Here is a 15,643-nt window from a genome sequence, read left to right as displayed (position 1 = left end):
TCTCTATATTATTTTTAATGTATTTCAGGTTTAAATGATTACCACATATAAGCCTACATTTTGCACACTTCTGGAGTTTTATACTCTTAGATGATTATCACAGAATTGTGAAATGCTCTATGCAGAACTCAGCACTGAACACAAGAAAAAGCCCAGCACCTGAAACACACTGTTTTTGCAGTTAACTAGTTACTGCATAGGAACCCCTATAGTTTTATGGCATGAACTTCCAGACATGGAGCAGTAATTTCTTTCTGACAGGCAATTAAATTGAATGTTTTTGTACAACTTCCTTCTTGGGCCTGGAACATCTTACCCTGAAGTCAAAGTGTGGTAGACATTATCTGCCTCTCAGATTGTTCCACTAATTCATTTGTCAGTACGTCAAGCAGCCCCCTTCTGCTTGCGTCTGTTGTTGTGCCAGCAGGAATTGATTTATTTGCTTTTTTGTTACATGAGATTATCCTCTCTTTCCAAATAATCAGAATATTAGATTTCTAAAGTAGAACTGCTGCTCCGTGTTTTTCACCCCTTAGCTAAAAAATTCTCTTCCTCGCTCTCCAAAATGGATTCTGAAGATGAACCAGGAAGCTCTGCCTGTTTTATTTTCCGTAGACCTTCCTTAAATATTTGTTTAAAGGAAGTTATGGTAAGATATTCCATACATTTTAAAAAGCAGTCTTCAAACACAATCAGCCCTGTATTGAGAGCCAGAAGTGGAGGAAGCATCTTAAAAGAGAATTACAGTTTAGCACTTCAGAAGAAGCGCATAAGCATACCGTCTTAGAAATAACATTCTCACTTTCACATGGTCTGTTCTCTGTCTCAGAGAATGCTGGAAGAGTATGCCTCATTTTGTTCCCTCCTTCTCTCCCCTCATCCTTTTTTCCTTTCTATTAGGTTAGGTGTACCCTCACATGTAAGAATATTCATCAGAACTGTCTGGAACATCTAGCACAACGAATATGAACGTTAGACTACCTGGTAACAACAGCCTAGACAGGATCTCATGGTTCAGAACAACACTTCTCTCTCATCTACTATCCACGTGACCAGATGCACAGAGTATGTTCTAGGCTGTGTCTGAGACAGCCTAATAAAACACTCAAGAAACCCATTTGGCATAGGCATTTCAACTAATTTCACAAATAGCAAGCTCAATCAATAGGACTTTGAGCGCTGAAACAGTAATTGAGCACGAGATAATTAGATATGTGTTATTCACTGAGAAACAGAGATGAAGCACTTTGTTACCTAAGACACGTAACAGCCAGGTAGGAACTCAGGTCCCCCTGCCTTAACCCTAAGACCACCTTCCATGCACTGACTAGGCTCTATAGAATAAGATTAGACTCTAGTCTTGCATTACCAGATACACTATTAGTCATAAAATTATAATTCAGCCTTCAAAAAGCCAGCACATCTGAATGAATAGACTGATATGAGTTCTTATACAGTACTGCATGGCAATAAAGTATTGGAGTTTCATTCAGTTTCGTTCTTCATTCCCTTATTGCTGTGGAAGGGCTTTATGTGGCCGATTTCTGTTAACTCAGAGCGCTGTTATGCAGGCAGGTCTCTTATGCATTGACTAAATGATTGTAACTATATTTACTTAACTTGCAGATACCATCACTTGACTTATGTAAACTTAGGCTTATATCAAGTTGCTACTACTAGCACTTGATAAGAAATTAATGTGATCACAGAAGGAAAGAAAAAATAAAAGCTGTAAAGACTGCTACAACAGGTTAAAAACATAAATATTAAATAATCTCATGTGAAGTGTTGGACATTTTTCAGACATAAAGAACTGTTAAGGCTTGTAGAATTAACACAACTGCATGTCTAGCTGAAATGGAACGCATATCGACTATAACCCACATGTAGCCCTTAATAGACCTATCCATTATAACGGCACAGTCCTTTGATCAGAAAAGGATTTTGAACTAGCATACTGTAATTATTTTGCTCATATGCAGAGGGGAACTTCTTATAGAACTGCCAGGTGCAACCTTCCAGTGGAATAATATTTTGCACTGTGAGGGCAGAAGTGCAAAGAGTTATGAGGATAAAATTGCATGTACAAAGTTTCAGTTCTGGACATAAGGTACATTTGCATTTAATATGGTTTAGTTAGATGCAAGTTCATGGCTGACACATGGATTACAGATGAGGAAAGAGGCAGTAATACTTCTTTGCAAAACCACAATAGCTAGAATAGGAAAAAGCTGAGAAATATTTTAGACCAATCATTTTGATTCAAAAAAAAAACCCCAAAACATTGAATTATGAACCCTAAAGAATTCATAAATCAACTAGTAGTAAAAAGTAACCCACATCCAGGATACGTAATCCGATTCATACTCAATATACAGGACTGGCAACTGAGGCATGTGCTGCCTTGCAGGTTTACCCTCAAAACTGCTTCTCAATACTGGATGCAGTCCTTGAATTTCTGGGATGCCAAAGAAGAAAATTCCTATCACTGAAGCGTTCAAGATTATGATGGCCCGTATACAGAAAGGGATCTTGAAGATAATCTATGCAGAATACTATACATTAATGAATAAAGGTAGAAAAGATAACAACAGTGACCTATTCACCCGTATCTTGACTGCAAATCAAAAATCTTGATTGCAGCCAAAGCATGACTACATCTGCCTCGTGTATTTGCAGACAACAAAAGCAGCAATCACATAGAAAGGATGGTTTGGCTGAAGCTGGTGGCAAGTAGCTTAAAGATCTGTATAATGATTTCTGTTAATGACCATCATATTTCCCCTCTGTTAGACATAAAACTGTCTTCACCGAAGTGTGCTTAGGAACATGAGGAAAACAAAATGTGTAAAATCTATTACAAAAGTCATCCAATCAAACACATGCCCTGTAGGTCAGTATCATTCTGCAGCATTCTGCTAAGCGTTCAGATTATTTGTGCATATGAGATTCTTCGCAGAGGTAAGCAATGCTACAAAAAGCCTTTTAAACAACAGATAGCAGAATGAAAATTAATTTACAGGTTAGTGAAAAAAAGAACTGTAATATCTAACAGAATATGTATTAGCAAAGGATTTTATTATAGTTACAATGAAATTTGCTTTCCTTAAATTAAGAAATTAAAATCACTAACCACAGACAAGCCTACCCCATTCAGTGTTTCAGTAAATTACTTCTACGGATAGAAAGAACTCTAGCTTGAGAAGGCTTACTCGTTCAAATGCTAATTAGAATTATTCTTGTGTAGCTTAATGACGCTGAATGAGCTTTGACTAGTAGACTTTCCTAAATGGAGATAAATCATACCTCTACGACAGTTTTTGCTGTATTTGATGAATATTCAGGAAGCCGGCTTTGAAGAAGTTTACTGTAATTTTTGTCAGCTGAGCTTTCTTCCTAAATCTAAGATTTCTTATTTCTTTCACCTTTGGTCTCCACACTCAAAGTTCAGGAGTGCTTTAATCAAAATAAGAGCCTCTCTAGCTTTACTAGTGGCATAATTGTTTCTCTTTTCACTCAATATATGAATTTAGTGTAAAAAGTTTTTTAAAATTTAGTGTGCAATGTTCTTAAAAATATACTATCAGCACCACAGCTCATCCAGACTTATCCCTCTAACTACAAAAATAGGATTTGGTTGCTGCCCAGGATAACAAGCACGTGATGTGGATTGGAAACTTGCATAAATTAAGCAGGCATACTACATTTCAGAAAGATAACTATTAACATATAAAGCCAATATTACTACACCCCCAGTATCCCATGTCTGCATGCCTTAAGATGGACTACCATTCATGCTTATCTATCAGATTGCTTTGGATAAACACATGTCCACTCACGATCTGAATAAGGGAAAACTTATTTTCAGTAGTGATCTAAAAAAAAAAAATTAGGCAGCCCTGGGAATGAAAAATAAATAAGGGCTGTGAGATACAGCCAAAAATCTTGAGGCTTCAGTACCTAACAATGTATACAGACAAAATCTACCAAAAAATTCAAGTGCCTTTGTGATTTCAAAAAATTTCTCAGGTTATTTCTTACATTCTGGTCCTTCTTTTTTTTTTTTTTTTAATCACCAATTTCCTAATATTTTCTTGTTTGTAAATGAAATTGGAGCAGGGACTATTCTGCTGTTTCTGGTTTGGACAGTTTTCCTGTTTGAATACTCTTTTGTTAACAGTGCCTGAAACACTAAGCAGCAGCAGAAATTTGGACCATTCCAGTTCAATTTTAATTTAAAATATTTGTTCTTTCATACATTGCAGTGTATAAATGTTATTTTTTTGGAACTTTTTCTTTATTTTCCATGTTTGCTTGATGTCACAGAAGCAAATAATTAAATAGTCAAAGCCCAACAATAATACAGCTAATTTTAACTATTTTTAAATGGTTAACGTTTTTGTCATATTTTTTTCTTTACCTATGGCTGCAGTCTTTTTTCAATATGCTGAAGTCTCCTTCATCCATACAGTCATAGAGTCAATGCTGGCATTCACTCTTAAATTTGTAATTCAGATTCAGTGGCATTGACTGTTTTCTTTAGATACAGACAACTGGGAAATGTTCACTATTTAAAACAACTGGGAAATGTTCACTATTTAAAAAGACATTAAGAAAAGAAAATTGTTAAAGCTAGAGCTGATGTGTCTTTTAAAATTGTTGAATTACAGGAAATCATCTAAAATTTGCCTTCTTTCAATAACAGATGAATATCTAGAGCAGACAGAGAACTTCAGACACTCTGCAAATCCACATTTGCAACAGGTTGCAATATTGCAACAATTGCAAACAATTTCTGGGCCTACTGGTCTGGACTGAAACTGGAAGCTTTCTGAAATAATTTGCAACATTAATGAGCAAAATGGTGCCTCAGCAATACTAATATACCTGTTCCTATTCATAACATAGCATTACCAAAGACATTTTTCACAGTTGCTGGTTAAAAAAGGTTTGATCTTTATGTAACAGCTGCCATCCTTATTCGCACCTATATTTTTCTTGGTTATGCTCTTTTCCTATACCCTACTTTGGGGGTAGGTACAATGAGAGGCATAGTAAAAAGCCACCTGTTAAAAGAGCTGAAAGTCAAAGCTTTGACTCTCTGATAATGTCTGTGATGTCCTAGATTAGATTTAGGATGGGTTATACGAAAGGGTCTAGCTGTAGCAGCAGCCCAGAGGAAAGGTAGGGTGGGAAAAGAAAATTGCCCGTCTTTGGAACTTGCTTCGCTTCTCCCCACTATCCATCCTGGACACCTCCCAAGGCAGTATACCTATGCCACCATTTCCTCAGCATGCTTATGTACTGCATCCCTCTACAGAAATTTCACAGCATGGGCAAAACGTGACTTATGCAAATAGATACCTGTCATGTGGGTTAACTCCTGCACTCCTCCACACTTCAAAACCCACAAGACGCTCTTTAAGGGAGGACTACATTCACCACCTGAGCCAGACCTGAGGACTATTCCTCACCTTCACCTAATTAGTAGTGATTAACTGAGACCTACTTGTTCAGCATCTACTGAGCACAGTTATAGCACCTCTACCTTCTCTCGGTGACTGTAAGACACAGCATGGCTCTCGCTTGAGACTTTGGTTCCAGCCTGGCCAGACAAGCTTAATCCATGGTTGCCAGATGGCAATATGGTATGATTCAAAAGCATAAATGCACCATCGCTCTATGTGCTTTAGTCACTACCTGCGTAGCTATGGTAGCCTGTTTGCCTCCAAACAATCTTCACTTTCAAGATTCCTGCCACCTACTAACATATACTGGCCTAGCCAACCATGTCTCGAAGCATGCCATGTGTATTTTTCACAAGCATTATGAAAACAGCAATATGAAACAACATGAAAAGTAATTTTTTCTGGGAAATAAAATATTACCTATGAATCCAACAGGCTCGGGGTCAGTGCTCAAGCCTCCTTAAAAGTCCACTCCTTCCTTCAACAACTGAAATTTATACATACTTGCTGTGGCCCATGTAAATCCTAGAACTACTTGATCCTTATTTCCAGCCCTTTCCATCATGCTTCTTTCTACTGTTTGGAAAACTGACTACATGTAGAGAAGGGATCTACTTTACATATGAGCACTGCAACACAGATGGCATCAACATTATAGTCAGAAAAGCCATATAAGGAGTCATAAAGTTTGGCAAGAATGACAAATGTCAATTTAATTACAGATTAACTCCTCAATAAATACCTACATAACCTTAGTAGCCCTATCAAAAATTGCCCTAGAGATGTCCCAAAGAAGAGAATGTTTTGGTGTTTAGATGGAGATATAAGGATCAGAACAACTACCTACTATTCCCAACAATACTAGACAGCAAAATCTTAACAGCTCTGCTTCTTTCTACTCGTAAAGCACTGAGATGCTCTGGAAGTTTATGCTTGTGAAATATTTCAGGCAGAAGATGCTCTTTACTGGGCACCATAACGGTCATGCCTCCTCACACCTAGAAAAATTGCACTGTTTTACCCATGCTACAATTAATAATGTTTAATTATAATGCCAAACGAACAGCTACAAACAAGTAGCTGTTTGTAGTTACTTGTCAAACAAGTCAATTCAGGTTGGCTTTTAAATATATCATATACATTAACACAGTAAAATTGAACACTGACACAGTAACATTTCAGAGAGAGGAGTTTCAAGGACCTCTGATCAATACTCACAGCAGTTATTCAGAAATACTAATGGCTTTCCCGTATGCATTGTGTACTTCAAAGTTATTACACACTGCAAATAAGTTTTAAATGTTTAGATTGTAGTTTATATGTGGCAGATATTAACTAAACAGTGATTTATGGGCCCTGATTAAAGGGTTTTTTTTTTTTTTTTAAAGTTAAAAACAAAGTTCACATGTCCTGGCAATTACAGAGAGAGTGGTAAGACTGAGCAAGGGACTAGTTCAAAAGGATGTACGTAGCTATATGACTGATTTTTCTCTTTTTCAGTATCAGCAAGCCGAATTTACTACCCTGGCACTTACAGACCGCAAAAGGGATGCAAGTATAATTGTTGTTCACTGGATTTGCTGTTGTAGAATAATACTCTTGTATTACTCCTAGATTAATTATTTTCTATACTGAACTGCTGTAAGAACTGTTCTTCATATTCACTTCATCTTCCAACCACAGCAAGAATAAACAGTATTTTTCAATGTTGTAACTTTTAATCTATTTTCTAAACTTGAAAATACATGGATTTGTTTCCCAATTTAGCAAGTATCTAGTCAAAAAACATTTATTGTCTAAAATTCACATCCTAAGGAGAGTGCTATGTAACGGTCACACTTACAGGGAGACTCAGTAAAGCAATGGTTTCACTGGTAGAGGACAAGAGTCAGAGGCTGAGTGTACCTTCAAAGAAAGGAGTTGAACACAGCCATGCCTCAGAGGTCAAGATCATTCAACGTGGAGGCTTTGTAAGCAGCAGCCTTCTGTTGACAGGACTCAATGGGCGATGAGAGTCTTACAACAAGTGCTATGCATCAGTTTAGGGGAAAAATGGTATAACGGAGAAGAAAGTACTGTGAGAATATGGAGGGATAAAGAAGATTTGATGAAGTTTAACTATTTCAGAATCAACAGCATGCATAAAAATAGTATAATTCTATAAAGCGCCTAAAATACCAGTTACTACAATTTCATTCTCAGACTAGAGATAAAGTTTATTTTAGTTAACTACAACAGACACCAATGAGTGAGAGTAAGGATGTCAAAATTTTCCTTAAATTAGCCATATCCTCAAAATGAGAACTTTGCAGTTAAGACATAGAAAAGGTAGAGAACCATACAAAATGAGAGGGTATTCAAGATCAGTATGAAAGAGAACCTTGAGGAAAAGAGTGCATTTTAGCAGCAGTATTATAGCTACCTCATTTAAGTAAGATTCTGCAGTAAATTCAAGTTACCTAGGGCCACAATTAACTACTTTATCTTGCACGTCAGACCAAAGTTAATTTACTGCTGGTATTTAATATACATCATATTTACAAATAAAGGGAAAACTATATTAATTATGTGGACTTAAATATAGACTTAAATATTTAATTATACAGACTTTTCACTCCACTCGAGGGCAGCCCAAAAGGCTCACTTTGAGAGCACACAATGAAACTGTGTACAGTCAGAGAGGACACTGTCATTCCATTTTATTTTTCATATTTTCCATTATTCATTTGGAACAGAATATATTTAGCGTGATTTATGACATGGAGATCATCCCTCTCCCTCTCCCTCAAAACAGGTCACCAATTCCCCTGCAACGTCTAAAAGAATTCCTAGGATGCGTTTACTCACATGTAAGAGAGAGGCATGTTTGTATTCTGTGCAAAGTATTCAAAGAAGCCATCTCTCCTTTTATTTAAAGGAACATTAAAAATTATTTCTTTTAAGTCTGACCTTACTATTAAATGCCATTATCCCAACTCTTAGCCTCTAGGCAATTAAAAAGAAACAAAAAAAAAAATCATTTGAGTATGTCCAGCCAACAATTTCCATGTTAAAAAAAAGTGTAAGTTGGAGCCATGTGGTCTCAATCAGGCAGTAAAAAACCCTCTGTATTTTCTTAAATGCACAACTGCAGTATGCCCATAACCTCTCTTTTAAATCATCTTAACCAGATCTGAATCACTCTCACCACAAATGATTCGGTGGCCCTGGAATGTGCTGGGGTAGACAGAGTTGCTCTGCAATGGACATTGGGACATTTCCCACTTCCCCAGTGCTAAGAGACTAGGCTGCAGCAAAGAAAAAAAGTTCTTTAAAAGGTTAAAGCCAAGACAAAAAGTGACATCACAGTTCAATCATTTAGGGAAAAAAAGAAAAAGAAAAAAAAGGCAACTACTGCCTAATAAATCAGTGCTATGTGCCACAAACCACAGTGAGCCAACACAGCCAAGAACAGCTTTTCTTGCTGAAGTGAACACGGATACCTCAAGCAGCTGGCAGACGCATGTTTAATTGTATTCACAGAGAACCATTGTATCCATTAAGCTAGCCAGACTCTGAGAAGTCGAGCAATTAAAAAAGCAGAATAACCATGATTTCAGTAACAATCTGAGCTTCCCTTTACATTGCTCTACCACATTTCTCACTATGGGCTACTACAACTTTTAGCTTAGGTAAGAATGTATACAGCACTGTCTTTAAAAGTTCATAGGCAGATCATTTAGTATCAAAGCCTGTGACATACTTGCACTACCTGGATGAATGCTGCTTCTCCACTGTTTCATTGAAGTCAGTAGGGACTGTAGGCACTTAGCACCTTGCTGGCTTTCTCAGCATATCTCAGAAGGAATCCCTAAATATTATTTACTTCTAAAGTTAACAAAAGAGGAAGGGGAATGTAATGCACTGGGGGCTCCTAAAAGGCAAGTTTAAGCAGCAAGTAAGTAAGCCTTGCTTACCTAGCTACAAGTTTTTTAAATGTCACTTCCTCTTTAAAAGCTTGAAAGATTTCTTTCAGTCTTAATAGAATTACCTCAAAAAGCAAGCTAAACATGTGGCCAAAGTGATGTGCATCTTAAACAGAAATAGGCCAGAGCCAAGACATTTGGATCCAGATATTAACGTTCTCATAGTTCAAGGATGTTGGAATCCACGGTTTTTGGTTCAGGCCCATCTCTGGTGTATAAGTGCTGAACTCAACACTCATCGCCAAACCTCACAGTCAGTACAAAATACGCTTTAATATATAAAAGTAGGAAAAACAATGTAAAGATGTCAGATTTTTTTCCACCACACCAATGAGAAAAGATGACGCTACAGCACCCACCTAAATTGTGAAACTGAAAGCAACTGCTGAGGAAACCTGACATAGTGCCATCGGCAGGGGGGAGCCCAGCTCTGGAAAACACTATTCCAATTTTAGCTCTGAAAAAGAATCTTTGCTAGTTCTAGTGTGCAATTCTATTCCAGTGAATAACTTGCCATAAATAGAGCCAGTAAAAGCTACAGAGAGAAGAAGTGCCTTAGTGCAACGCAAACAAAATTTGTACTAAACATCACTACTCTCCTAAGATATTGTATGCTACTCTGCTAAGCATTACTTTGCAGTCATTCCATAGGTACAGAATTTAGAAGACCGTTTTTACCAAATACCATACCAAGAAGATTATTTTTCTGAATGAAAGGAGAAAATCAGAATGGAAGAGCTTTGGTTACAAGTTTCTGAATTGAAAAAAAAAACGAAAGTCACAGACCTCAGAGCAGTTAATTGACTGTGCTTGCTACCCTTTGCACAATCACCCGTTTGCTCATGCAGCATATTTTTCATGTGACTAGATTCACCTTCACAAATCTCTGATAAGCCAGCGCTAAATAAGGTGGTAGGGGGGAGGGACTGCTTGCCTCTCAACATAAAATGTTGGAATAACTACTTGAAGTAGTTAAAGGAGCCAGAGTTAAGGAGAGGGAAAGGAAAACTTTCCTCTTTTTAGGCTCACTATCCTAGTTTTTTTGTTTTTGAAGTAAGTAAGCACATTCAGTCTCCTGGCTTTTTCCTCTTCCTCGAATTTATTACTTATTTGAACCTTTGAATTTCAAGGCTTTCTTATTTATCACTCTGTGGGAAGATGACCCACCTAGCAAGACATAATAGCATGCTGATAGCAGTGCTTATCAGTAGCTTAATACAAATGGGTCCCTACAGTGACTTTCTTTTGACAGCTAGATGGCATTTCTGAAAGCGAGGCAGCTGGATTAACTTGCGTTGTGCTGACCATTATAAAAGTTTTCCTAAAGACAACACAGGGAGAGGAAAAAAAGTCCTTGTAACAAAGCTGTATGTTCCATTAGGCTAGCAGACTTAGGCAGCCGTGTTAATGCTTTTATAAAGCAAGAACAGCCACTATTGGAAGAAAACCAAGTTTCTTTTTGCAGTTCCTGTCCTCTCCGTGATATACATTTACCTAAGTATGCACTGTTTTCCGCTGTACGTTAGCTTTCACTTCTATGCCCCCAAACTGTAGACTTGCAAAGGCTTTTTATTTTTAAAAACTTTCACTTGGCTCGTAGGATAAAGGTGGGGGGGTTGCTTTGAATGAATGCCAGCCATTTAAAAAGAATCTATTTTTGCTTTCTATAAGCTAAACAGTCTTAGGAAAGATCTCATCCCCTTTCACTCCCCCATCCTCCCCGAACTTTAGTTCTGTTCGTATGCTGTGATGAAAGATCTTTACTTCCCCCGTTCAGCTCTTAAAAGAAATGGGTTAAAGTTACTCTAGTCCACGCACGATTCAAAAGTAAACAGATCTGCAGAAAACCCAGTAGTGAAGCCATTTGGAAAGCTTTCCAGAATTGTACAGCTACTTAGGAATTTGACTAAAATCTATACGTGCTTGTACTGCTTTTCGGGCAGGTAGAGATCAGGAAGATTTTCCTGCCAGGCGCTGTTCTGAGACCACTATAGCTGAGCGCACACAGGATCAGTCACTCGCATACTTCTCCCCCCTCCCCCTCTCGTAGTAAAATGGCTAAGGCACCTTATTGTTTCTTGCATCTTTATACACATTTAATGCTGGCACTTACCGTTGTGGAACAGACGGACCCCCACCCCCTACAAAGAAGCTGATGATCTCGGATCCTTTATTCCTTGACTATCGCAGCTCTTAGCTTTGCTGCTCTGATTTCAGCCTAGTTTGCAAGAGCACAGAGGAAATTAATAGACGGACGAGCTGCCAAAATCCCAACCACTCGCGACCAACAATGAAGACGAGCTCCCCAGCGCTGCCCGACTGCACGGAACAAAGCCTGCTGGCAATGAGGAAGCAGAGCTTCAGTCCTCTGGCTTCAGTCCAGCTGTTGCTCTTGCTTTTGCTTCAGAGTATGTGAGAGTGTTTGTATGAGCGTGTAATGCTGTAAGAGATGGGGGCTGGGGAAAAAAGAGGGTGTGTGTAAGGGGAGGAATGCTAGTCATATCCAAAAATAACATGAAGGAAGTACCGTGGTGATCCGTCGCCCCTCATTCTCTCCCCTTATCAGATGTGCTGGGAGTATCTCGACCCTGAGATTCTGATCGCAAGACTAGGCAGAGAAAAAATTCCAATGGGACTTGCAGCTCATTTAGTTGTACTATTAAACTATAACTGAGGAGCTCTACGTTCACAAGGACACATCAGGAGAAGCATGATTTAGTAGCAACCTACTTGATAATACTGAAGCCAGAACGTATTTCACATTGTGTGCCTTTCTTTGCAGACTGGAAAGAAAAAGCAGAAACTGCTATTAAGTTTACTATGAGTCAAAAAAAAGTAGTATCTCATATGCCTTTTGAGAAGCTCCTCTATTCCAGTCCTTGATATTTTTATATACTGCTTAAAGCTAACTTAAAAAATCGCAATTGCTGCAAGTTTACAGTATAATGCAGAAATAGAGATATAAAAATATCTATATACTGTTTTACAATAATTTGCCTGCTACTTTTTCATAACTAAATTGTTAGCAGTAATTCCACAATCAGAACAGTAGTATCTCTGTCTTAAAACAAAACAAAAACACACACACCCCCCTCCATGCCCCCCCCCCAGTATAAAAACCTGAAGATTTCCTCCCTGGATAATCAGAAAACTAGAATGTAATTATTGTTGTCACCAGTAAAGAGCTTCAGAAATTGGTTCCAACAATAATTCTGGGCTCTTTAAATCTTAAAAAACACTCAGTAATAATTAACAAACTTAAGGAAGAATGCTGTAAAGAAACTGGTATTTGGACTTTGATTATAAAATAATAAACCAGTAGTGATAGCCTCAGTATTTTTTGATTACTTCATTTAATCTGGACTCTGTCAAATAAATTTGTAGAGCAGTAAATCTACAGTAGTATGCATACTCCTTCCTTTATGCCCAGAAGCAGTCTCTGTCATTAGTTACAATTTCTGGAGAATCCTTATTGTATCCAGTATAGCTCCAATCTCAAGCAGGAATCCTCAAAATGAGACAAGCTAACACAATATATATTCTACTTTCCCTATGCTATTCCCATTCCCTCTGAGAAGCATTACTATTTAAAAGGTGGAATTAAAACATGGCAACATAAAGGAAAGTCAAAGCAATTTTGGACTTCATTTTCATCTCATGTAGAATAATTTAGATTTTGAGGTGACTGATCTGCTACTGGATATTTTAGAACAGCAAAACTGGTTACTTTCAGCAATGACTGGGTCAGAAATAATGATTCTCACAACACAAATAAAAGTGTGAAAGAAGGCAGAAAAGAGAAATTAGATGTAATTTGCCAGTGTTAACAATGATAGGGTGAAACAGCCACCTGTTTACACAAGACTTTGTTCCTCAGTGTAGGAGACAGTATGGATCGGACACTAGACACAGTGATTTTCATATCCCGGGTAAATTGCTCTTTTTTTTTGGACCTAACTTTTCTTTTCTTTAGAAAGACTATTTGAGCTTAGGATAAGGACCTTAGCTTTTATAGAACCCATATACTACAATTCCCTACATTCCCATTACATTAAAGAAATTGCAATGCTTTTCCAAAGCTAGCAGCAAAGAGAACTATTATGATAAATTTTAAAATTACAAATATACTCTGTGTTGAAGGTAAGTCTCAGAAGTCCATAGAAACCATCTGGAATGAAAGGAAGTTATGATGATTTCAATTTGCTTTCCTGCATATTCACTAGAGACTGAATTTCAATATATATTGTAAGGCCATAAAAAGTTACAGTAAATCCAAGTTCTGTATCAGGATGTTCACTGAGCTCTACTATGATGTACTTTTCTGCTGGTCCTTTATTCCTTGGTAGCATCAGAAGTCTTGGCATCCTTTGCTGCCTCAAGGTTTGCCAGCCCAAATTTAACCCGACAAATTTCACATGCAAAAAAATATCAAGAACAGATAAGAATACCTAAGGGCTTTTAGTCCACACCACATCTCGTCTTGAACGTCAACTGCTGAACTGGCTAATTGTTCTAACTTGAAAAACATATGCTCTGAGTAGACGACAGAAGCCCATGTTTAGTTCCATTTGCAATTGGGTCTCCAGAAGAAAGAGGTTAGTCCAAAACCCAGTCTTGGCCCAGACATTTGAATTTGTTTTCCTGACTATTATGGAAAAGCATGGGCCTGGAAGAATACTAATTCAGAGAGAGGATAAAATTGAAACACAAATACACATTAAAAAATCAAACAAAGTAGTAATGGAAAGCTGTCACCTGCTCTTCTCTGTCTCAGCACTGCTGTCATAACCAGAGACCCAAACTCATGAAGTAGCTTTCTTTAGAATTTGAAACCCAGAGGACCAAAACCTCACATAAGATGAAATAAAATAAAGTCAAGCGGTTCAGTAGCTGATATTCTGCAACATTTATGCATCAAACTAATCGTGACTAGTATACGTGTTACATGTCTGTTATTCTCTGATGTCAACACAGATGACAAAGACACGTGGCACAAAGAAATATCTGGATTTACTTGTTATTGTATATAATTAATGAACTAAAAGATTTAACTTTTCAGGGGTCTCTGTTGTATTAACCATCACTACACTAATATTATTGTTATTCAACTCAAATATAATGCAACCCTACCACATTTAAGGAGACATGACAACTGTACATTTGCTAATTTGCAGCTGGTCTGCTCCAGGTAACATGTCTTATTTTCTGCCTACAAACCTTGAAGCTGCAAATTTCAAACTCTGATGGGCTTTTATCAGATTTCAATTTGTTTTCCAACTGCTCACATTTCCAGTTAAGTAAGGAAGGAGAAAAAAATGGAATATATTACAGCAGGTTTTTTTACTGAAAGTTCATTTTCATTACATGCAGAAATGAGACAGGTGGGAGTAACGCTTTGATGGGTAAGATACAGCCATCATAAATTGGTTGCTATTCAGACCAGATGGCTACAGTAATATCTGAAGGGTTTGATAAATGGATCAGAAATTATATCCAGCAAAAATAATACAGATTTAATAGATTCCTTAAGGGTGAACAAAGTGTTCTGACTAATGTTGGAGTTGGCCACTGGTAACAGCTTCTGAACAGCAAGCTTTTCACCTATTACTACATGGCAAAACCTATTCAGAAAGGTTATAGCAGCTCCTTGGAAGGTCTCGGGACTGTTTGAGAAGAAGACATCACATTTCATTTTTTGCTCTCCCAAGCGAAATAACATGATATGATAATGTCCATATACTAAGTGGGAAAAACATTTACTTACTACCTTTGACCAATTACTAGCTACAAACTGTGGTAAATTGGGCCATTTAACAGCTTCAGTATTTTGTACTTTGTACACACAAACGTGTTCCTAACATAGCATGTGTAAATTTGAAATTCAGCAGTAAAGGTCACAGGTCTCTGAATGGAGGGAGTGTTCGCGAAACAAGGGTTGTAATCCAATAAAAGAAATAAGATTGAGGAAAAAAAGTATAAATGTAGAAAACCGAGGGCAAACAGTTTGAATTAGGAAATTACAGACATTTTCAGTTTAGAATATGTTTCTGTAGCACATATTTAGACAGGAGTCTTTTCTCTGTAAAAATAACGTGTGATGCATTTGCATCCTCTGAAATTATTTAGATGTCAAAATTCAACTCTCAAAAGGGCCCAAAGAGCATTTATACGGTTTTGGAAGTTAGACTTCGTGTACAGTTCCAAAATCTT

At 37.4% G+C, this 15,643-nt stretch overlaps 1 protein-coding gene across 2 annotated transcripts in view; it reads right to left on the bottom strand.

The window, feature by feature from the left end:
- PALLD (palladin, cytoskeletal associated protein) overlaps positions 1-12,003 on the bottom strand; it is a 158,327-nt gene extending 146,324 nt beyond the window's left edge. The window contains exon 1 of one of the 2 annotated variants that reach the window (XM_068942439.1): positions 11,547-12,003. The gene's annotated coding sequence lies outside the window, so the exon portion shown is untranslated. Of the gene's footprint in view, positions 1-7,373; positions 7,498-11,546 lie in introns of those variants that run through there. The other variant, XM_068942440.1, reaches the window with a different exon arrangement.
- Positions 12,004-15,643: the final 3,640 nt, after the last annotated feature.

This window comes from Struthio camelus, chromosome 4 (genome assembly GCF_040807025.1).
Source record: "Struthio camelus isolate bStrCam1 chromosome 4, bStrCam1.hap1, whole genome shotgun sequence".
Taxonomy (NCBI): Eukaryota; Metazoa; Chordata; class Aves; order Struthioniformes; family Struthionidae; genus Struthio; species Struthio camelus.
Note: the sequence above shows the minus strand (reverse complement) of the source record. Positions and strands in the feature narration are given on the sequence as shown.